This window comes from Heptranchias perlo, unplaced genomic scaffold (genome assembly GCF_035084215.1).
Source record: "Heptranchias perlo isolate sHepPer1 unplaced genomic scaffold, sHepPer1.hap1 HAP1_SCAFFOLD_49, whole genome shotgun sequence".
NCBI lineage: Eukaryota > Metazoa > Chordata > Chondrichthyes > Hexanchiformes > Hexanchidae > Heptranchias > Heptranchias perlo.
The window spans coordinates 323,358-347,390 of record NW_027139505.1 but is presented as its reverse complement, the minus strand read 5'-3'; the positions used below and the strand labels follow the sequence as shown (position 1 = coordinate 347,390).

Genomic DNA, 24,033 nt, shown 5'->3' with positions numbered 1-24,033 from the left:
CTGAGATCTGGGTGCGGGGGGATGTGGTTGTAGCGTTGGAAGAGTTTACAGAAATAGGGGGAGCAATGGCTGTGGAAGGATTGGAAAAGAACGATGAGAATTTTAAAATCGAGGCGTTCCTGGACCGGCAGCCAATGGAGCACAGGGGTGATGATTGAACGGAACTTGCTGCGAGTTAGGATACGGGCCAGCAGAATTTTGGATTCGCTGAAGTTAATGGAGTATGGAAAATCGGAGGTCGGCCAGGCGAGCATTGTAATAGATGAGTCTCGATGTAACAAAGGCTCGGACGAGGGTTTCAGAAACAGATGAGATGAGGCAGGTGCGGAGACGGGCGATGTGACGGAGGTGGAAGGAGGCGGACTTGGTGATGGAGAGAATATGTGGTCGGAATCTCAGCTCAGGGTCAAACAGGACGTCAAGGGTTGTGAATAGTCTATTTCAGCATCAGACGGTGGCCAGGGAGAGGGATGGAGTCGGTGGGTTGGGCCTGTTATGGGTCACATGACGTGGACTGGCAGTGATATCCCCCATGGTACAATAACCACACTCAGCACTGACCCGTGGGACATCTACCCGTGGAACACGGATCCATGCGAGAGGCAGAAACTCCTGAGGTGAACAGAGAGAGTTTTATAATAACAGGGCAGAGAAACATAAAACATTGTCACGATGTTTAATACTTAGGAATGTGAGGCATGAGAAATATCAACAAACTCTGTCTCAACTGTTCACATGTTAGAAACAGCACGGGTTAGATACAGAGTAAAGCCCCCTCTGCACTGTCCCATCAAATACTCCCAGGGCAGGTGCAGCACAGGTTAGATACAGAGTAAAGCCCCCTCGACACTGTTCCATCAAACAGTCCCAGGCATGTGCAGCACGGGTTAGATACCGTGTAAAGCTCCCTCGACACTGTCCCATTGAATATTCCCAAGGTAGGTACAACAGGGGTTAGATATAGAGCAAAGCTCCCTCTATGTTGCCGCTTCATACTTTCGCAGGGCAGGAACAACAGACTTTAGATACAGAGTAAGGATCCCTCTGCACTCGCCCATGCTCTGTGTGTGGGGGTCAACCAAACACCGGGTGAGATTTACTAACCGAGAGCGGGATGAAGCCTGGGCCCTCCGCAGAGATCACTGCCTCTCCCCATTGTCGGTGATTCAACCTCCCTGTGCTGCTGTGATCCTGATTGTTCCTCTCTCTCGTTCTCTCTCTCTCTCTCTCACTCATTCACTCTACTCTCTCTCTCTCTGACCAGTCTCTATCACTCGCTCTGTCCACGTCTCTCCCTCTCTCTGTCTAACTCTTCCCTGTTTCTCTCCCTGTCTGTTTCTCTCCATTTCCCTGTCTTTCTGTCGATATCTCTCAATCTACCCTTGTCTTTCTCTGTCTTCCCCTTTGTGTCTTGTTCTCTTCTTGTGCTCTCCTTCTCTCCCTCTTGCCTCTGTCTCATCCTCTCTTCCTCTCACTCTGTCCGCCTACCCTCTCTGTCTGCTTCTACTCACTCTCTTTCTCTCTTCCTCAACCCACTCCTCTCTCTCTCCCTGTCTCTCGCCCACCTACTCTCTCTGTCTGTACCCTTTCTGTCTCATTCTACTCTCTCTCTCTTTCTCATCCTAATCGCCACTCTCTCTTTCCTCTTGTCTCTGTCTGTACCCTCTCTGTCATCATCTGCTCTCTCTCTTTCTCACCCTACTCCCCTCACTCTCTATCTCTCTCGTAATCTGTCTGTAGTCTATTAGTCTCCTTCTAATCTCTCTCTCTCTCACTCACTCTCTCTCTCCCTATCACTCCTCTCTTAGACAATAACATAATTTGCAAAATGTCTCGATTGTAAATGAGGAAACATTTATTCACTGAGTTTTGTTTTGTTAAAGAATGAAATTCCTGAAAGAGCGGTGGAACCACATTCCATTGGCACTTTCAAAAGGCAATTTGGCTTGTCCTTGAAGAGGACTAATTTGCAGGGTTATGGGTTAAACGCTGGGTTGTAGGACTACATTTGGCAGTTCCTTCAACAAGATAGCACAAGCATGCCGTGCCGAATTTGCAGTAACTTTCCATAATTCCGTAGACTGCACAGTTCAGAAACAGGCCGTTCAGCCCAACAGGTCCATGCCGGTGTTTATGCTCAAAACGAGCCCACTCCCACCCTTCTTCATCTAACCCCATCAACATGTGCTTCTATTCCTTTCTCATCTCATTGAAACATATAAACTAGAATATAAGATTCTGAGGGGGATTGAAAGGATAGATGGTGAGAGATTGTTTCTCCTGGCTTGTGAGTCCAGAACAAGGATTGTCGTCTTCAGATCAGGGCTCGGCCATTTAAGACTGAGATGAGTAGGAATTTATTCAATCAGAGGTTTGTGAATCTTTTGAATTCTCCACCCAGAAGGCTGTGGATGCTCCGTCGTTGCGTGTATTCAAGGCTGAGATTGATAGATTATTGGACTCTCGGGGAATCAAGGGATGTGGGGAACCGGCGGGAAAGTGGAGTTGAGGTGGAAGATCAATCATGATCTGATTGAATGGCGGTGGAGACTCGAGGGGCCGGATGGGCTACTCCTGTATATTCTTATATTCTTGTGTTCTTTCTCTCTCATGTGTTGAACTAGCTACCACTTGAATGCATCGTTGCCATTCCTCTCAACTACTCTTGGTGGTAGCGAGCTTTACATTCGCACCAGTCTCTGGGTAAAGAAGTTTCTACTGAATTCATTCATCGATTCAATTCGATTTATTCGTGACTATCTTATAATAATGATCCCTGGTTCTGGTCTCCCCTGCAAGTGGAAACATCTTCTCTACGTCTACCCTATTAAGCACATCAATTAAATTCAATAGTTCTATCAGGTCACTCCTCAGTCTTCTCTTTTCCGGATAAAAGAGCCTCAGCTTGTTCTCTCTTTCCTGACATGTGTAACCTCTCAGTTCTCTGACATTGTTTCAGAAAACCGCCCTAGATGCACTCTGGAAATGTATTGCCTTTATGTCCCAATCCATTTGAATATTAAAATCTCCCGACTTAACTGCTTTGCCTTGCTACAGGCTCCTCTGATCTCCATATTTCTGTGTCGTGTCAATACTTCCTGTTGGAAGGACCTGATTCATTTGATGCCCCAGTTCATCACAGTTGGTTGTGATCTCCAGTGTGATCGAGCCGTCTATGGGTTCAGGCTCTGAACAGAAAATTGATCCTCTGATACGTGACTTACGGCACACCAATTACAAACAGACACAGAATGAACTGGGACTGACAGCACATCCCTTTCAAATAGACACAGAATGATCCGGGAGTGACAGTTCATCCCTTTTAAACAGACACAGAATGTTTGGCTAATTGATCTACAATTCAATGGTTTCCTTCTTTCACCTTTCTTAAATAGTCGGGTAACATGTGCAGTTTTTCAATTTAGATAAATGTTCATGCACCGTTAGGCTGTCAATTAAATCTGACTCATTACTCATTATTAATTCTAATATGGCCTGCCCCATTGTTGACACGACGACATATTATTGCAGAAATCTTTCCTGCACATACTCAAGCAATTCGTTACCTTTCTGACATGAGCTGGTCTGTTTTTCCCAATCAATGTGAAAGTGAAAATCTATCCCCATTAACACCACTCTGCCTTAGCTACATGCTTGTCTAATCTCCAAATTTATACATTCTGCCGCTCCACAGCTGCTACAAGGAGGTCTATACACAACTCCCACTTTGGGCTTAAATCCTATTCTATTTCCTAATTTTACCTATAAAGATTTCACTGCCTGTTTCCTCTCGTTATATCCTCTCTTATCAATGAAGTAATTTCAACCTTAATCACTCAGGATACTCCTCTCCCTCTGCCAGTTTTCCTATCGTTCCTGTAGACCTTACAACTTGGTTTATTCAGTTCCCATTCCTGACAGTTGTGCAGCCATGCCTCAGTAATCGCTACCATGTCGTACCCTGTCGGTTGAATTTGTGCCCGCATTTCATTCAATTTGTTGCTTATACTCCATGCATTTGTATAATTAACGCTTATTTGGGCCACAGAACCTAACCATATTTAAAATTGTATTTCTCACACATTCCTTATTTCTCTCTTCCGATTTAATTGCATTACATCTTTCACTTTTTCATTTACCTGTCGTGCCTAAAGCATAATTTCTGACTATCACTCTACTCTCTTCCTTTTTGTTCTCGAATTGTCATTTATATTACTTTTCCAAATGAGCCCGACCCCCCATTTACTAGTTTAAAGCCCGATTCATCCTTAGCGCTAGGACCCAGATACCAGCCCACGTCAGGTGGAGCCGGTCCCAACGGTAGAATTCCTTCCTGTCCTAGTACAGGTGCAAGTGTCCCACGAAATGGAACCGCTGCTTCTCACACCACTCCTTCATCCATGTGTTCACCTCCTTAATCTACTTACCGCTGCGACTATTGCACGTGGCTCAGCTAATAATCGAGAGATTATAACCCTTGAGTGCCTGTATTTTTAAAATTTTGCTCCTGATACTCTCAGTGTCTGGACTGTGATCTCCTCTCTCATGGCTGGACTGTGATCTCTTCTCTCGGTGTCTGGACGTTTATCTCTCTCAGTATCTGGACTGTGATCCTCTATCTCAGTGTCCAGCCTGTGACCTCCTCTCCCAATGTCTGGACTGTGATATCCTCTCAGTGTTTGGACTGTGATCACCTCTCTCAGATTCTGGACTGTGATCTCCTCTCTGAGTGTCTGGACTGTGATCTCCTCTCTCAATGTCTGTACTGATCTCCTCCCTCAGTGTCTGGACTACGGTCAACTCTCTCTGTGTTTGAACGATGATGGGGCCTGGAAATAATGCCACCCATGATACAATAGCCTCACTCAGCATTGACCTGTGAAGGAACTGCTCGAGTAACCAAACACCAGTGAGAGACAGAACCTTCCGGTGTGAACTGAAAGATTTTTGTAAGAACAGGGCTCACCAACATAATCACTGTCAGTGACTTCATGCTTTGGAATATGAGGCATGGGAAATAACCAACCTTCTCAGTTGAAACTGTTCCCAGGATAGGTATAAAATGTGTTAGATATAGAGTAACGCTCCCAAACACTGTCACATCAAACACTCACAGGGCAGGTGAAGTCGGAGTTAGATACAGAGTAAAGTTCCATCCACACTGTTCCATCAAACAGTCCCAGGGCAAGTACAATGCAGCATAGATACGAGTATTTCTCCCTTTACACTGTCCCATCAAACACTCCCAGGGCAGTTGCAACACAGGTTAGATAGAGAGTAAAATTCCCTCTGCACTCTCCCATGCACTGTGTGTGTAGGTCTTAATCCAAACCCGGGTGATATCTACGAACGGAGAGCGAGATGGAGCCTGGGCCTTTTCCAGAGATCACTGCCTTGGGCAATTCTTGGTCATTCTCCCTTCCATCAATGCTCTGCTCCAGTCTTTCATTCCGATTGGTGTTAAGATACAAATTGAGGTTTTTGTCTTCATTCTTCCTGGAACAAATCCGCTGAAATAGCAACAAGTGGCTATTGTTTCGCTGCCGACAGCTCACAGGCATTTCAAAAACGTCTCCTTGTGGCTCTATTTACTTATCCCTCCTCTCATTCTCGATATTCTGTTCCTCAAACTCGATCCATTGGCCTGTCTGTCTCTCTGTGTATCTCTCGTGCTCTGTCTCTCCCACTAGTCTCTCTTTCTCCCTTTGCTCTGTCTCTCTCTTTCTCTTAACCTCTGCAGAGACTATACAGCACAGAAACAAGCCATTCGTCCCAAAGCGTCCATGCCGTTGCTTATGCTGCAGATGATCCTCCTTTCCCCCTTCCTCATCCAACCCAATCAACATATCCTTCTGTTCCCTTTTCCCTCGTGTGTTTATCTAGCTTCCCCTTAAAAGCATCTTTGCGCATCGCTTCGACTCGCTTGTGGTGGCGAGTTTTTCACTCTCACCACTCCCTGGGTAAAGGAGTTTCTCCTGAATTAATATTGGATTTATTAGTGACTATCTTAGATTCATAACTCCTAGTTCTGCTCTCCCCCGCGGGTGGAATCATCTTCTCTCCGTCTACCCCATCAAACCCGTCTTTAAACATAAGGACTTCGACAAGGTCACTCCTCAGTCTTCTCTTTTCCAGAGCAAAGACCTCTAGCTTGTTCTCTCTTTCGTGATAGTTATATCCTCTCATTTCTATGAGATTGTCTCAGTAAATTGTCCTGGATGCTCTCGTGAAATTTATTGCTTGTATCACCCAATCAATGGGGAAATTAAAATCTCCCTTCATAACTGCATTGCCTTAGCGGCAGGCTCCTCTGATCTCTGTATTTATGTCTGTGCTCAGTACTGCATGTTGAAATATTTGTTTCATTAACTAAAAGCTTTTCCTGCCCCAGTTCACCACAGTGGGTTGTGAACTCCAGTGTGACCGAACCGTCGACGGGTTCAGGCTCTGAACAGCAACTTGAGTCCATGATCCAGGACAGAGAGCACACTACTTTTAAACAGGCACAGAATGATCCAGGACCGAGAGCACACCCCTTTTAAATAGATACAGAATGATCCGTGACTGACAGCACACCCCTTTCAAACAGACATAGAAAGATCCGGGACTGACAGCACACCCCTTTTGAACGGACACAGAATGATCCGGGACTGACAGCTCCAACATGAAAATACTTCTCCGATGCTCTGTTCTGAGTGTATTTCCTTCCAAACTTTGCATTTCTCATTCGATCACAGTCAAAAATAAAGAGCAGAAACTGCGCTCTTCAATAAAATGAACGCTTATGGTTCGTATTGGGATCGAACCTGCGACCTTTGCATCATTAACACCATATTTTGCCCAACTGAGCTAATCGACCACTGTAAAAAAATACCTCTTGTGTTTTCATTTGACTTTGTATTGATGGCGTTCCCGGGAAACAAATCGTCTGTCGCTGCCAATCAAACAAACCGTTGGAGGGAACTTGCTGCATCTCACCAACCACAAGCCGTCTGCACCTGCCAATCAATCCCCCCTCCTCCCCAGAGACACTGTCTGCAGTCTGGTTTGCAGTTATCAATCAACCCACACCTCCCCACGGAGACTGCCTGCGGTCTGTCGTCTGCAACTGTTAATCAATCCACCTCCTCCCCAGAGAGACTGTCTGCAGTCTGCAGCTGTCAATCACCCAGTCACTTTCATCCACACTATCTGGTCCCGTCAGAATTTTATATTCCTCAATTAAATCTCTTCTCAGCTTCCTTTGTTCCAAAGAAAACGACCCGAGCCGATCCAATACTTTCTTATAGCTAAAATTCTCCAGCCCCGGCGATATCCTCTTCAATGTCCTCTTTACCCTTTCCAGTGCAATCACAGATTTCCGGCAATGTAATGATTCCCCCTCCCTTTAATGCACTGATATCTCTCTCTCTCTCTCTCATTCTACACTCTTTCTCTGAAAAGTTTTTATCACTGACGTTGCTCACCTATATTTCTCTGTCTGTCTGTATCTCTTTCCCTCTCTGGCCCTCTGTCGGTCCCTTTTCCTCTCCCCTTGTCTTTCTCTGTCTTCCCCTCGGTCTCTGTTTCTCTTCTTGTGCTCAACTTCTCTCTCTCTTGCCCCTGTCTCATCGTCTCCTCTCCCTGTCATCGAATCATAGAATCATAGAAGTTACAACATGGAAACAGGCCCTTCGGACAACATGTCCATGTCGCCCAGTTTATACCACTAAGCTAGTCCCAATTGCCTGCACTTGGCCCATATCCCTCTGTACCCATCTTACCCATGTAACTGTCCAAATGCTTTTATAAGACAAAATTGTACCGGCCACTACTACTGCCTCTGGCAGCTCGTTCCAGACACACACCACCCTTTGAGTGAAAAAATTGCCCCTCTGGACCCTTTTGTATCTCTCCACTCTCACCTTAAATCTATGCCCCCTCGTTATCGACTCCCCTACCTTTGGGAAAAGATTTTGACTATCTACCTTATCTATGCCCCTCATTATTTTATAGACTTCTGTAAGATCACCCCTTAACCTCCAACTCTCTCGGGAAAAAAGTCCCATTCTGTCTAACCTCTCCCTATAAGTCAAACCATCAAGTCCCGGTAGCATCCTAGTAAATCTTTTCTGCACTCTTTCTAGTTTAATAATATCCTTTCTATAATAGGGTGACCAGAACTGCACACAGTACTCCAAGTGTGGCCTCACCAATGCCCTGTACAACTTCAACAAGACATCCCAACTCCTGCATTCAATGTTCTGACCAATGAAACCAAGCATGCCGAATGCCTTCTTCGCCACCAGATCCACCTGTGACTCCACTTTCACGAGATCTCTTTGTTCTATAGCTCTCCCCAACGCCCTACCATTAACGGAGTCGTTTCTGGCCCGATTCGATATCCCAAAATGCATCACCTCACATTTATCTAAATTAAACTCCATCTGCCATTCATCGGCCCACTGGCCCAATTTATCAAGATCCCGTTGCAATCCTAGATAACCTTCTTCACTGTCCACAATGCCACCAATCTTGATGTCATCTGCAAACTTACTAACCATGCCTCCTAAATTCTCATCCAAATCATTAATATAAATAACAAATAACAGCAGACCCAGCACCGATCCCTGAGGCACACCGCTGGACACAGTCATCCAGTTTGAAAAACAACCCTCTAAACCACCCTCTGTCTTCTGTCGTCAAGCTAATGTTGTATCCAATTGGCTACCTCACCTTGGATCCCATCAGATTTAACCTTATGTAACAACCTACCATGCGGTACCTTGTCAAAGGCTTTGCTGAAGTCCATGTAGACCACGTCTACTGCACAGCCCTCATCTATCTTCTTGGTTACACCTTCAAAAAACTCAATCAAATTCGTGAGACATGATTTTCCTCTCACAAAACCATGCTGACTGTTCCTAATTAGTCCCTGCCTCTCCAAATGCCTGTAGATCATGTCCCTCAGAATACCCTCTAACAACTTAACCACTACAGATGTCAGGCTCACCGGTCTGTAGTTCCCAAGCTCCTCCCTGCCGCCCTTCTTAAACAAAGGCACAACATTTGCTACCCTCCAATCTTCAGGCACCTCACCTGTAGCGGTGGATGATTCAAATATCTCTGCTAGGGGACCCGCAATTTCCTCCCTAACCTCTCATAACGTCCTGGGATACATTTCATCAGGTCCCGGAGATTTTTATACCTTGATGCGCGTAAAGACTTCCAGCACCTCCCCCTCTGTAATATGTACACTCCTCAAGACATCACTATTTGTTTCCCCAAGTTCCCTAACATCCATGACTTTCTCAACCGTAAATACCGATGTGAAATATACATTCAGGATCTCACCCATCTCTTGTGGTTCCGCACATAGATGACCTTGTTGATCCTTATGAGGCCCTACTCTCTCCCTAGTTACTCTTTTGCCCTTTATGTATTTGTAGAAGCTCTTTGGATTCTCCTTTGCCTTATCTGCCAAAGCAATCTCATGTCCCCTTTTTGCCCTCCTGATTTCTCTCTTAACTCTACTCCGGCAATCTCTATACTCTTCAAGGGATCCACTTGACCCCAGCTGCCTATGCATGTCATATGCCTCCTTCTTCTTTTTGACTAGGGCCTCAATCTCCCGAGTCATCCAAGGTTCCCTACTTCTACCAGCCTTGCCCTTCACTTTATAAGGAATGTGCTTACCCTGAACCCTGGTTAACACACTTTTGAAAGCCTCCCATTTACCAGACGTCCATTTGCCTGCCAACAGACTCTCCCAATCAACTTGTGAAAGTTCCTGTCTAATACCATCAAAATTGGCCTTTCCCCAATTTAGAATTTTAACGTTTGGGCCAGACCGATCCTTCTCAATAGCTGTCTTAAAACGAATGGAATTATGATCACTGGTCCCAAAGTGATCCCTCACTAACACTTCTGTCACCTGCCATTCCTTATTTCCCAAGAGGAGGTCAAGTTTTGCCCCCTCTCGAGTCGGGCCATCCACATACTGAATGAGAAATTCCTCCTGAACACACTCAACAAATTTCTCTCCATCCAGGCCCCTAATGCTATGGCTGTCCCAGTCAATGTTGGGAAAGTTAAAGTCCCCTACTATTACCACCCTATTTTTCTTGCAGCTGTCTGTAATCTCCTCACATATTTGCTCCTCAATTTCCCGTTGACTATTTGGGGGTCTGTAGTACAATCCTATCAACGTGATCTCTCCCTTCTTATTTTTCAGTTCTACCCATATAGACTCAGTGGGCGAACCCTCGGATATATCCCCTCTCACTACTGCCGTGATGTTCTCCCTAATCAAGAACGCAACTCCCCCTCCTCTCTTACCTCCTGCTCTATCTTTCCTATAGCATCTGTACCCTGGAACATTGAGCTGCCAGTCCTGCCCCTCCCTTAGCCATGTTTCAGTAATAGCTATAACATCCCAGTCCCATGTACCCATCCATGCCCTGAGTTCATCTGCCTTGCCCATCAGACTTCTTGCATTGAAATAAATGCAGTTTAATCTAGACTTCCCTTGTTCTTTGCCCTGCTTTCTCAGACCATCTGTCCGGTCATGTTTTGTACACTCTCCCTTGCTGCCTTTTGTTTCTGTCACCACTTTATTTCCCACTGACTTCCTGCATCGTTTCCCATCCCCCTGCCATGTTAGTTTAAACCCTCCCCAACAGCACTAGCAAACACTCCCCCTACGACATTGGTTCCATTCCTGCCTAGATGCAGACCGTGCAATTTGTACTGGTCCCACCTCCCCCAGAACCGGTTCCAATGGCCCAGGAAGTTGAATCCCTCCCTCTTGCACCATCTCTCAAGCCACGTATTCATCCTAGCTATCCTGTCATTCCTGCTCTGACTAGCCCGTGGCACTGGTAGCAATCCTGAGATTACTACCCTTGAGGTCCTACATTTTAGTTTAACTCCTAACTCCCTAAATTCAGCTTGTAGGACCTCATCCTGTTTTTTACCTATATCGTTGGTGCCTATATGCACCACGACAACTGGCTGTTCACCCTCCCCCTCCTGAATGTCCTGCAGCCGCTCCGAGACATCCTTGACCCTTGCACCAGGGAGGCAACATACCATCCTGGAGTCTCGGTTGCGTCCGCAGAAACGCCTGTCTATTCCCCTTACAATCGAGTCCCCTATCACTATAGCTCTGCCACTCTTTTTCCTGCCCTCCTGTGCAGCAGAGCCAGCCACGGTGCCATGAACCTGGCCACTGCCACCTTCCACTGGTGAGCCATCTCCCCCAACAGTATCCAAAACGGTATACCTGTTTTGGCGGGAGATGACCGCAGGGGACCTCTGCACTGCCTTCCGACTCTTCCTCTGTCTGTTGGTCATCCATTCACTATCTCCTTCAGTAATTTTTATCTGCGGTGTGACCAACTCACTGAACGTGCTATCCACGACTTTCTCAGCATCGCGGATGCTTCAAAGTGAGTCCATCCGCAGCTCCAGAGCCGTCAAGCGGTCAAACAATAGCTGCAGCTGGACACACTTCCCGCAGGTGAAGGAATCAGGGATACAGGAAGGATCACTGAATTCCCACATCCCACAAGAGGAACATGACACGGCTGTGGGATCTCCTGCCATGACTAAACCCTTAAGTTAGCTTAACAACAACTACAATGTCTAGAGAAAAAAAAGGAAAGAAAAATTACTTAACACTCCCTTTAAGGAGTTTACTCCTTTAAATTGTTCTTAATTTAGAGAATGTTAACTACACTCGGGACCTCGATGTCTCTCCATTCTCTCTCTCTCTCTCTCTCTTTCTTCCCTTATTCTCTCTCTGTGCTCTTTCTGTCTCTCATCACTCTCTCTTTCTCTTGCCCATTATTCTCTCTCTCTCTCTCTCTCTCTGTCTCACCTCTCTGTGATAATGAAATATTTGTCAAAAGATCTCTCGTGGAAATGTGGACATATTTTTGAAAGACGTTTGTTATGACATGGAATGCATTTCCTGAAAGAGTGGCGGAACCACATTCCATCGGCATTTTCAAAAGGCAATTGGGCATGTCCTTCAAGAGGACTAATTTGCAGGCTTATGGGAAAAAGCTGTGGTTTTAAGACTAAACTTTCAATGATCCAGCACAGGCATGACGGGGAGAATGTATGGTAAGATTCTAGAAGTACTTTGACTGTGCAGCTGAGAAACAGGTCATTCCGCCCCTCATGCCGGTGTTTATGCTGCACAACAGACCCCTCCCACGCGACTTCATCCAAACACATCAACATATCCTATTCCTTTCTCATCTCATAGAAACATATAATATTCTGAGAGGACTTGACAGGATAGATGGTGACTCCACTGACTGGCAATCTAGAACAATGGGGAATAGTCATTCTCCATTCCCCAGATAAGTGGTCGGCCATTTAAGACGGAGATGAAGGCACTTGGTTTAACATCTAATTCAAATGACGGCAATTCCGAGAGTGCAGCACTCACTCAGTACTGACCCTCCAGCATCGCAGCGCTCTCTCAGTACTGGCCCTCCGACAATGCAGCACTCCCTCAGTACTGATCATCCGACAGTGCAGCACTCCCTCAATAGTGACCTGCAACAGTGCAGCACTCCCTCAGTACTGAACCTATGCGCGTGCAGCGCTCCCACAGTATTGGCACCGGGAAATGTCGGCCTCTGATTAAGAGGCTCAATTCACTGGAGTGTGTGGGGCTTGAGCGCACGACCTTCTGACTATGAGGCCAGAGAGCGACCTACTGAGCATCGGCTCGTAATAACAATGTCAGGCTATTGTTGACTCGTCTGTGGGTCAGATCTCCCTACTTTGGCCCCAGTTCACACATGTTAGTGAGAAGGACGATGCAGACCCGTCTGAGCTGGTTGTCCCTGTCTGATGCCGAGGCCGTATTTCAGAGGGCAGTTACGTCAACCAGTGTGGTGTGGGATTGGGGTCAGAGTTTAAGGGAAAGGATGAGTGTTAGGATCAAAATGCTCCGAACAGCTCTTTATACCCCTGGAGAAACTGGAATACTCCTGGGAATGAGTCTGAGTATCGAAACTCTCCTTAATGAGAGGAATATCTTCTGAACTCCAGAGAAGATTGGTAGGTGGAAATGAGGGACATGGGGAGAAGTTCGTTAATTAGGAGGGAGGGATATGTGGAGCAGTTGATTAGGTCGGATTGAGCGATATGACGAGAAGCTGGGTAGGTGGGATTGAGGGATATGGTGGGAACGGGCTCAGTGGGGAGTGAGGGATATGTTGATACGGTGTGGAGAAAGGGTTGACCAATAGGGGGAGAAGGTTGGTAGGTGGGAATTGAGGGATCTGTGGAGATGGCGAGTAGGCGTGGTTGAGTGATATGGGGAGAAGGTGGGTAGGTGGGGATAGAGGGAGATCGTGAGAAGGTGCCTATTTTGTAGCGTCATAAAGGAGGACAGTGAATCAGAGAGTTTAGGAAGGGAATTGCAGAGCTTCTGGAGTAGACAACTGAAGGCACGGACTCAAATGGTGGAGTGAAGGAAATCGGGGATGCGCAAAATGGCAGAATGGGAGGAGTGCAGAGATCTGGGTCGGGGGGGATGGGGTTGTAGGGTTGGAAGAGGTTACAGAAATAGGGGGAGCAATGGCCGTGGAAGGATTGGAACATAACGATGAGAATTTTAAAATCGAGGCGTTCCGGGACCGGCAGCCAATGTAGCCCAGGGGTGATGATTGAACGGAACTTGTTGCGAGTTAGGATACGGGCCAGCAGAATTTTGGATTCGCTGAAGTTAATGGAGTATTGAAAATCGGAGGTCTGCCAGGCGAGCATTGGAATAGATGAGTCTCGAGGTAACAAAGGCTCGGACGAGGGTTTCAGAAACAGATGAGATGAGGCAGGTGCGGAGACGGGCGATGTGACTGAGGTGGAAGTCGGCGGACTTGGTGACGGAGAGAATATGTGGTCGGAATCTCAGCTCAGGGTCAAATTGGACGTCAAGGGTTGTGAATGGTCTATTTCAGCATCAGACGGTGGCCATGGAGAGGGATGGAGTCGGTGGGTTGGGCCTGTTATGGGTCACATGACGTGGACTGGCAGTGATATACCCCATGGTACAATAACCACACTGAGCACTGACCCGTGGGACATCTACCCGTGGAACACGGATCCATGCGAGAGGCAGAAACGTCAGAGGTGAACAGAGAGAGTTTTATAATAACAGGGCGGAGAAACATAAAACATTGTCACGGAGTTTAATACTTAGGAATGTGAGGCATGAGGAATATCAACAACCTCAGTCTCAACTGTTCACACGTTAGAAACAGCACAGGTTAGATACAGAGTAAAGCCGCCTCTGCACTGTCCCATCAAACACTCCCAGAGCAGGTACAGCACGGGTTGGATACAGAGTAAAAACCACTCCACAGTGTCTGATCAAACATTCCCAGGGCAGGTACAGCACAGGTTAGATACAGAGTAAAGCCCCCTCGATATTGTTCCATCAAACAGTCCCAGGCATGTGCAGCACGGGTGAGATATCGTGTAAAGCTCCCTCGACACTGTCCCATTGAATATTCCCTGGGTAGGTACAACAGTGGTTAGATATAGAGCAAAGCTCCCTCTACATTGCCCCTTCATACTTTCGCAGGGCAGGAACAACAGAGTTTACATACAGAGTAAGGATCCCTCTACACTCGCCCATGCTCTTTGTGTGGGTGTCAACCAAACACCGGGTGAGATTTACTCACCGAGAGCGGGATGAAGCCTGGGCACTCCGCAGAGATCACTGCCTCTCCCCATTGTCGGTGATTCAACCTCCCTGTGCTGTGATCCTGATTGTCCCTCTCTCTCGTTCTCTCTCTCTCTCTCTCTCACTCATTCACTCTACTCTCTCTCTCTGACCAGTCTCTATCACTCGCTCTGTGCCCGTCTCTCCCTCTCTCTGTCTATCTCTTCCCTGTTTCTATCCCTGTCTGTTTCTCTCCCTTTCCCTGTCCCTCTGTCGGTATCACTCAATCTACCCTTGTCTTTCTCTGTCTTCCCCTTTGTGTCCTGTTCTCTTCTTGTGCTCTCCTTCTCTCCCTATTGCCTCAGTCTCATCCTCTCTTCCTCTCTCTCTGTCCGCCTTCGCTCTCTGTCTCCTTCTACTCACTCTCTTTCTCTCTTCCTCACCCCACTCCTCTGTCTCTCTGTCTCTCGCCCTCCTACTGTCTCTGTCTGTACCCTCTCTGTCTCATTCTACTCTCTCTCTCTTTTCATCATAATCTCCACTCTCTCTCTCTCCTCTTATCTCTGTCTGTACCCTCTCTGTCATCATCTACTCTCTCTCTTTCTCACCCTGCTCCCCTCACTCTCTTTCTCTCTCGTAATCTGTCCGTAGTCCATCAGTCTCCTTCTAATCTCTCTCTCTTACTCACCCTCTCTCTCCCTGTCACTCCTCTCTTGGACAATAATATAAGTAGCAAAATGTCTCGATCGGAAATGAGGACACATTTTTTCACTGAGTTTTGTTTTGTTTTCGAATGAAATTCCTGAAAGAGCGGTGGAACCACATTCCATCGGCACTTTCAAAAGGCAATTGGAGATGTCCTTGAAGAGGACTAATTTGCAGGGTTATGGGTTAAATGCTGGGTTGTCGGACTACATTTGGCAGTTCTTTCAACAAGATAGCACAGCCATGCCGTGCCGAATGTGCAGTAAGTTTCCAGAATTCCGCAGACTGTACAGTTCAGAAACAGGCCATTCAGCCCAACAGGTCCATGCCGGTGTTTATGCTCAAAACGAGCCCACTCCCACCCTTCTTCATCTAACCCCATCAACATGTCCTTCTATTCCTTTCTCATCTCATTGAAACATGTAAACTGGAATATAAGGTTCTAAGGGGGATTGAAAGGATAGATGCTGAGAGATTGTTTCTCCTGGCTGGCGAGTCCAGAACAAGGGTTGTCGCCTTCAGATCAGGGCTCGGCCATTTAAGACTGAGATGAGTAGGAATTTATTCAATCAGAGGTATTTGAATCTTTTGAATTCTCCACCCAGAAGGCTGTGGATGCTCAGTCGTTACGTGTATTCAAGGCTGAGATTGATAGATTATTGGACTCTCGGGGAATCAAGGGATGTGGGGAACCAGCGGGAAAGTGGAGTTGAGGTGGAAGATCAACCGTGATCTGATTGAATGGCGGTGTAGGCTCGAGGGGCCGGATGGGCTACTCCTGTATATTCTTATATTCTTGTGTTCTTTCTCTCTCATGTGTTTATCTAGCTACCCCTTGAATGCATCTTTGCCATTCGTCTCAACTACTCTTTGTGGTAGCGAGTTTTACATTCTCACCAATCTCTTGGGAAAGACGTTTCGACTAAATTCTTTATTCGATTCAATTCGATTTATTCGTGACTATCTTATAATATTGACCGCTGGTTTTCTGTTCTCCCCTGCAAGTGGAAAAATCTTATCTACGTCTACCCTATCAAACACATCAATTAAATTAAATAGTTCTATGAGGTCACTCCTCAGTCTTCTCTTTTCCAGTTAAAAGAGGCCCAGCTTGTTCTCTCTTTCCTGACATCTGTAACCTCTCAGTTCTATGACATTGTTTCAGAAAACTGTCCTAGATGCACTCTGGAAATGTATTGCCTTTATGACCCAATCCATGTGAGTATTAAAATCTCCCTTGTTAACTGCTTTGCCTTAGCTACAAGCTCCTCTGATCTCCATATTTCTGTGTCGGGTCAATACTTCCTGTTGGAAGTACCTGATTCATTTCATGCCCCAGTTCAACACAGTTGGTTGTGATCTCCAGTGTGATCGAGCCGTCTACAGGTTCAGGCTCTGAACAGAAACTTGATTCTCTGATACGTGACTGACGGCACAACAATTACAAACAGAATGAACTGGGACTGACAGCACATCCCTTTTAAACAGACACAGAATGATCCGCGGGTGACAGTTCATCCCTTTTAAACAGACACAAAATGATCCGGGAGTGACAGCACATCCCTTTTGAACAGACACAGAATGATCCGGTAGTGACAGCACATCCCTTTTCAACAGACACAGAATGACCCGGGACTACCATGGCCAACATGAAAATGCTTTTTCAATGTTCCATCCAACTAAGCTAACCGGCCACTTCCGAGAAGAGTTGCTGGCACTTTCAGTTTACTTTGCAACGTTGACGTTCCCGGGAAACAAATCATTTGCAGCTGCCTATAAAAGGAACAGCTGGAGGGAAGAACTGAATGAAAATGTACAAGAAAGTTCTGAACATCTCTAAACTCTGTAACATTGTATAACATAGGACTGAAACATCATTAAATTCTGTAACATTGTATAACACAGGCCTGAAACATCTCTGAACTCTGTAAAATTGCATAACATCGGCCTGAAACATCTGTAAACTCTGTAACAGTGTATTATATATCCCTGAAACATCTCTAAACTGTAACATTGTCCAGCATAGACATGAAACATCTCTTATCTCTGTAACATTGCATAACGTAGACCTGAAACAACTCGAAACTCTGTAACAATGTATAGCACAGGCCTGAAACATCTCTAAACTCTTAACATTGTATAGCATCGGCATGAAACACCTATTATCTCTGCAACATTGTATAACACAGTCCTGAAACATCTCCCAACTCTGTAGCATTGTATAACATAAACCTGAAACATGTCTAAACTCTGTTACATTGTATAACATAGACCTGAAACATCTCTAAACTCTGTAACATTGTATGACATGGACTTGAAACATCTCGAAACCCTGTAACAATGTATAACACAGGCCTGAAACATCTCTAAACTCCGTAACATTGTATAACATAGACCTGAAACATCTCTAAATTCTGTTACATTGTATAACATAGGACTGAAACATCTCTCAACCCTGTAACATTGTACAACACAGGCCTGAAACATCTCTAACCTTGATGCTGCTCTAAATCTGACCTGTCTCTCCTGCTCGCTGCTCGACACTTTAATATCCCACTCGTCCATTTTCTATTCCACCCGCCCCTCTCGGGCAGTCAGCACCAGCGCTCTAAATACCGAGAGCAGCACTTTCACCACACACAAACATTACAGGCACATGCACACACATACAAACACATACATGCATATGCATACATATCAATGCACACACACGCACACACATACAGGCAAATACACATGTACACACGCATATACACACATAGAAAGGCACAGACACACACATAAGTGCACAAACACAAACATACACATATACACATAAAGTCGCATACATACACTTGCACACAAACATGCACTCACACAGGCACATATACACACATAAAGGCACATACACACAAACGGGCTCATACACACATATACACATACATAAAGCCACATATACACATACACATACAAACACATAAAGGGACATACACACACGTACACATACATACACATACAGACAAATACACACATAAAGGCACATACACACATAAAGGCACATACACATACATCAAGGCACATTTGCAGACAAACACAAACACAAACATAAAGGTATAGAATCATAGAAAGTTAAAGCACAGAAGGAGGATATTCGGCCCATTGTGCCTGTGCCGGGCGGTAAAGAGATATCCAGCTTAATCCCACGTTCTAGCAGTTGGTCCATAGCCCTGTAGGTTGCGGCACTTCAAGTGCTCATCCAAGTGATGTGATTTAAAATGAGTTGAGAGTTTCTGCCTCTACCACCGTTTCAGGCAGTGAGGTCCAGATCCCTACCACCCTCTCGGTGAAGTCTTTTGTCCTCAATTCCCATCCAATCCTTCCACCAATTGCTTTAAATCTATGTCTCCTGGCACTGACATCTCTGCTGATGGAAATAAGTAATCTCCATCCAGTCTATCTAGTCCCATCATTATATTATATACCTCAATTAAAACTCCCCTCAGCCTCCTTTGTTCCAAAGAAAACAATCCCAGTCGATCCAATCTTTTCTCATGACTAAAATTTTCAAGCCATGTCAATGTCCTCATAAATCTCCTTTGTACCCTCTCTAGTGCAATCACATCTTTCCTGTAATGTGTGACCTGAACTGTATGCAGTATTCAAGCTGTGGCCTAATCAATGATTGATACATTCTATTATAAGGTCCCTGATCTAATATTCTATGCCTCTGCTAATAAAGAAATGTATTCCATATGCCTTCTTAACCACCTAATCAACCAGTCCTGATACCTTCAGGGATCTTTGGATATGCACTCCAAGGTCCCTTTGTTCCCCTAAGACTCTCAGTATCCTCCCATTTATTGTTTATTCCCTTGGTATGTTTGCCTTCCCCAAATGCATTATTTCACACTTCGCTGCATTGAATTCAATTTGCCACTTTTCTGCCCACCTTAACAGTCCATTGATATCTTCCTGCACTCTAAAGCTTTTCTCCTCATTGACAACTACATTTTTTTTATCACCTGCAAACTTCGTGATCAAGCCCCCCACATTCAAGTCCAAACCATTACCATATACTACAAAAAGCAACGGACCTATTACTGAGCCTTGCGGAACACCACTGGAAACAGCCTCCCCGCAGCAAAAACACCCGTCCACCATGACCCTCCACTTCCTGCTGCCGAGCGAATTGTGGATCCAATCAATCACTCTCCATGGGATCACATGGGTTTTTACTTTTTTGACCAGTCTGCCATGTGGGACTTGGTGAAAAGCTTTGCTAAAATCCATGTACACGAGATCAAACGTGTTACCCTCATCGACCCTTCTTTTTACCTGCTCAAAAAATTCAATCAAGTTAGTCAGACACGTCCCTACCTCAACAAATCCATGCTGAATGCCCTTCATTAACCCATGCCTTTCTAAATGACGGTTTATGTTAGCCCTCAGAATCGATTCCAATAATTTGCCCATCACCGATGTTAGACTGACTGGATATATTATTCTCCCTATCTCTTTCTCCCTTTTTAAACAATGGTACAGCGTTAGCAGTCCTCCAATCCTCTGGCACACACCTGTTGCCAGGGACGATTGGAAAATGATGGTTCGAACCTCCGCTATTGCCTCCCTTGTTTCTCTTAACATCCTGGGATCTATTTCATCCGAGCCTAGTGATTTATCTACTTTCAAAGATGTCACTCTCCTGAATATTTCCTCTCTCACTATGTTTATCCCATCCAATATTTCACACTCCTCCGCCTTAACTTCAATTCCTGCATCATTCCTCTCCTTTGTGAAGACACAAGCAATGTATTCATTAAGAACCAGACCCACATTTTCCACCTCCACACATAGGGTACCTTTTTGATCTCGAATAGCCCGTACTTTTTCCTTAGTTATCCTCTTGCTCTTTATGCATTTGTAAAATATTATTGGGTTTTCCTTAATTTTAATTGCCGCTATTTTTCTTTGCTTTCCAAATTTCCTTTTTAATTTCACCTATTTAATTTCATTTCACTTTCTATATTCCTCTATTCTTTCTGCAGTATTGAGCTCTTGGTGTCTGACATAAGCTTCCCTTTTTTGCTTTATCTTACCCTGTATGCTCCTTGTCATCCAGGAGGCTCTAGATTTGACAGTCCCACCCTTTATCTTTGTGGCGACACATTTAATCTGAAACCCTTGAATCTCCCCTTTTATTGTCTCCGACTGCTCTGACACTAATTTACCTTCAGCTAGCTGTTTCCATTCCACTTTAGCTAAATCACTTCTCAGCTTAGTAAAATTGGCCTTAACCCAATTTGAAACTTTAACTCCTGTTCTATCTCTCCTCCACCCTGCTTCATCCAACCCTATCAGCATACCCTTGTATTCATTTCTCCCTCGTGTGCTTATATATGGATTTTAAAGTGATTTGGGTGTCCTTGTAGATGAATCACAGAAAGTCAGCATGCAGGTACGACAATCAATTAGGAAGGCAAATGATATGTTAGCCTTTATTGCAAGGGGGATGGATTAAAATAGTATGGAGGACTTGCTGCAATTGTAAAGGGCTCTGGTGAGATCACACCTGGAGTACTATGTACAGTTTTGGTCTCCTTACCTAAGGAAATATACACATGCCTTGGAGGAGGTGCAATGAAGGATGAGTAGGTTAATTCCTGCTCCCTTGATTCATCTCTGTTTGTGGAAATACGCTTCGCAGAACAGCAGGTCGTGTTTGCCAGCTGTTCAAAAATTTCAAATTCGAAAATGAATAAATAGATTCAGTTACAGAGTCAAGCAGTCAAAAATAAGGAAAAAAAAGGTCCAGAAGATTTACAGAGAGAAGCAAATCAGAGGCACGGATAATTCATGGATAAAGAAGAGTGCGTATATGTCACTTGAAGATGGAATGCAATAAAATTAGTTCAGGAATCGAGGCGGCATGAGATGTGGAGGCAGAGGTGCAGCAGAAGTTAGAACCAAAAGCAGGCTTCCCTCTCGAGCAACGGCACAATCTTGCAAGTCTCCAGCCCACTGGTGGGCCTTGCACATCCTGAGCAGCTCATTTGCGAACTAGGTTTGCAGAAACTGTGATCAGCTCATGAAAAGTACAGGCTGGGCTCAGTGCGAATGTGTTTGTGTTGGGATAGTCTTGTTGCATCAGGGATCTTAACTTAGAATGAAGACATGGACAGAGAGAGAAAGTGGGTAAGTGACAGACAGACAGGAAACAGTGACAGGTGGAAATAATTGAGAGAGAGAGAGACAATTAGAGAGAGAGAAGAGAGGGTAGGAGAGAGAGAATGAGGCAGAGTGATAAAAAGAAGGGAGGGAAGGTATAGCAGCATAGATGGAAAGGAAAATAATGAGGGAGACAGAGAAAGAGGAGTGAGAGACAGGAAAGCGCCATTGGTGGTGAGAGACAAAGAGGCAGAGAGAAGAGAGAGGAGCGATACAGATTGAGTGAGGGGGAATGAAAGCTAGGCAAAAAGGGGGAACGAGTGATGGAGAAGAGAGGAAGGCAGGAAGTGTTAGAGAGACCAGTCAGAGTGAAATAAGCGAGAGGTAGAGAGAGAGATTGAGAGTAAGAAAAGAGAGATCCTGTAAAGGTGAATGAAAGAGAGAGAACGAGGCAGGGAGTGACAGGGCCAGAGATAAATAAACAGAGGCAGAGAAATCAGAGGCAGATAAATCAGAGGCAGAGAAAGATGAATTTGTCAAAGAGAGAAATAGTGAGAGAAAACGATACTTAGGGATTAGGCAGAGGCAGAGAGAGAGACAGAAGGTGGAACATGTTTTATCCCTGCTTCCCGACACAGTTAAATATTTCTTATATTTTTTTTATTCTTCTATAATAAGAGCGATGTTTGGATCATAATCACAGATTTTGAACCGAAAGAATTTTGTTCAGTAAGTACTGATTTTGAGACAGTTACTAATGCCAGAGCAGGTTCATCCAGCAGCATCGAATTATACTGCCAGCTTCACATGGGTCTCTGGTCAATCGACATCTGCACTGTCCAATCAAAATCTCCCAGGGCAGTTACAGCAAGGGTTAGATGGAGAGTGAAGCTCCCTCTACACTGTCCCCAACAAATAATCCCAGGGCAGGAACAGGACGGATTAGATACAGAGTAAAGGTTCCACTAGACTGTCCCATCAAACATTCCCAGGGCAGGTACAGCATGGGTTTGATTCAGATAAAGCTCCCGCTTCAATGTCCGATCAAGCAATCTTTAATGGCCTGATGTAATGTGTGTCTCCTTCCAATCTGCCTGAAAAAACCCGATCAAGTGAGATATCTTCAACACTGAACGGTGAGAGTGCTGAAACTCTGGGACAAGTAACTTTCTGAATGTGGTATCAAGCACCTTCTGAGATTCCCTACTGTGGTCTCCTCTTCCCATTACCTACGATTCCCACATCTTCCCGCAGCTTCATTATAACCCTGAACACCCTATCCTCGGACTCAATGGTCTTAAATTGAAACAAGACACGATATGAAGCAGTGATCAATGCAATGAGTTTTATTTCTGAGTGCAGCCCATTATTCAGACAGCAGTAATACAGGGTCAGGGGGTTATGGGATCGACACAATCAAACAGAGCCTGCTTCCCGTGAACGATGGTTTCATTCAGTGAGAACTTGGAGAGCTCGGGCTGATGAGATTCCATCATGGATCTTTCACTACTTCGGTCTGCAACATTGGAACCCATACGGGCACAATCTCCGCAGTGTCTCCTCGTTTGTGTTACAGGGGCCCTCATGACACTTGTCTCCAAGATCGCTGCAGGACAAGAAGGATACTAAAACCAAAAATGAAGAGTTAATTAATTGAACTTTCTGGACAGAGACGGAGGAAGAACAATGAGAAAACATGAAGATGAGACTGTCTGTGTTACTGGGACTGACTCTGGACCACACGTGAACCTCAGCTCATTTGTACTTCATTAAACCTCACACTGACCCCTCCCCCGCCTGCAGAGTCTCAATATTTGTTCTCAAGGGCAGCCCAATAGGTTTTCCACAGAATGAAGCCCACCATTCCCGCTATCTGAGATGAGAGACGAAGAAAACAAATATCTGACATTTATATGCAGCCTTTCCCGTCAACGAAAGGGCCCAAAGTGTTTCACAGACAAATAATTATTTCTCCAGTGCCGACACTGTTTTGTAGCCAAATTGCACACAGCAAAGTCCCACAAACAGCAAATGAGACTTGAGACTGTGCGGGGATTCTCGTTGTGTTAGTCGAGAGAGTGATGTTGGTCCAAGACACCTGGAGAACTCCCAGCTCTTCAAATAATTCCACCAAATGTTTCCTGCTCCATGAACAGGTCGGCAGGGTCTCCGTTTCACGATTCATCCAAAAGTTGACACCTCCAACAGTGCAGCACTCCCCCAGTGCTGGGCTGCATGTACTGCAGTGGGACATCAACCCAAAACTTGTTCACTCAACTCCCAACTGAGGCAAACTGAAACCCAGCTATTGAAAATTGATCGTTTCAACGCTTGACTCCTCTACTTAGTTCTTGTCCTCATATTCAGATCTCTATGAAGGCTGCAGAATTATTAGGATTCAGAAACCTGTTTTGAAACCCTTTTGATCCAATCCCCTCTCCTCTTGTTATGACAATCTGACTCATGTCTCAGGACCGGTTCCACAGACGCCTCCAGTATCGCTCCCAATTCCCCAT

At 45.3% G+C, this 24,033-nt stretch overlaps 1 long non-coding RNA gene across 2 annotated transcripts in view; it reads left to right on the top strand.

The window, feature by feature from the left end:
- Nucleotides 1-24,033, top strand: part of LOC137313920 (uncharacterized) — a 129,096-nt gene that overhangs the window by 42,232 nt on the left and 62,831 nt on the right. The window lies entirely within an intron of this gene.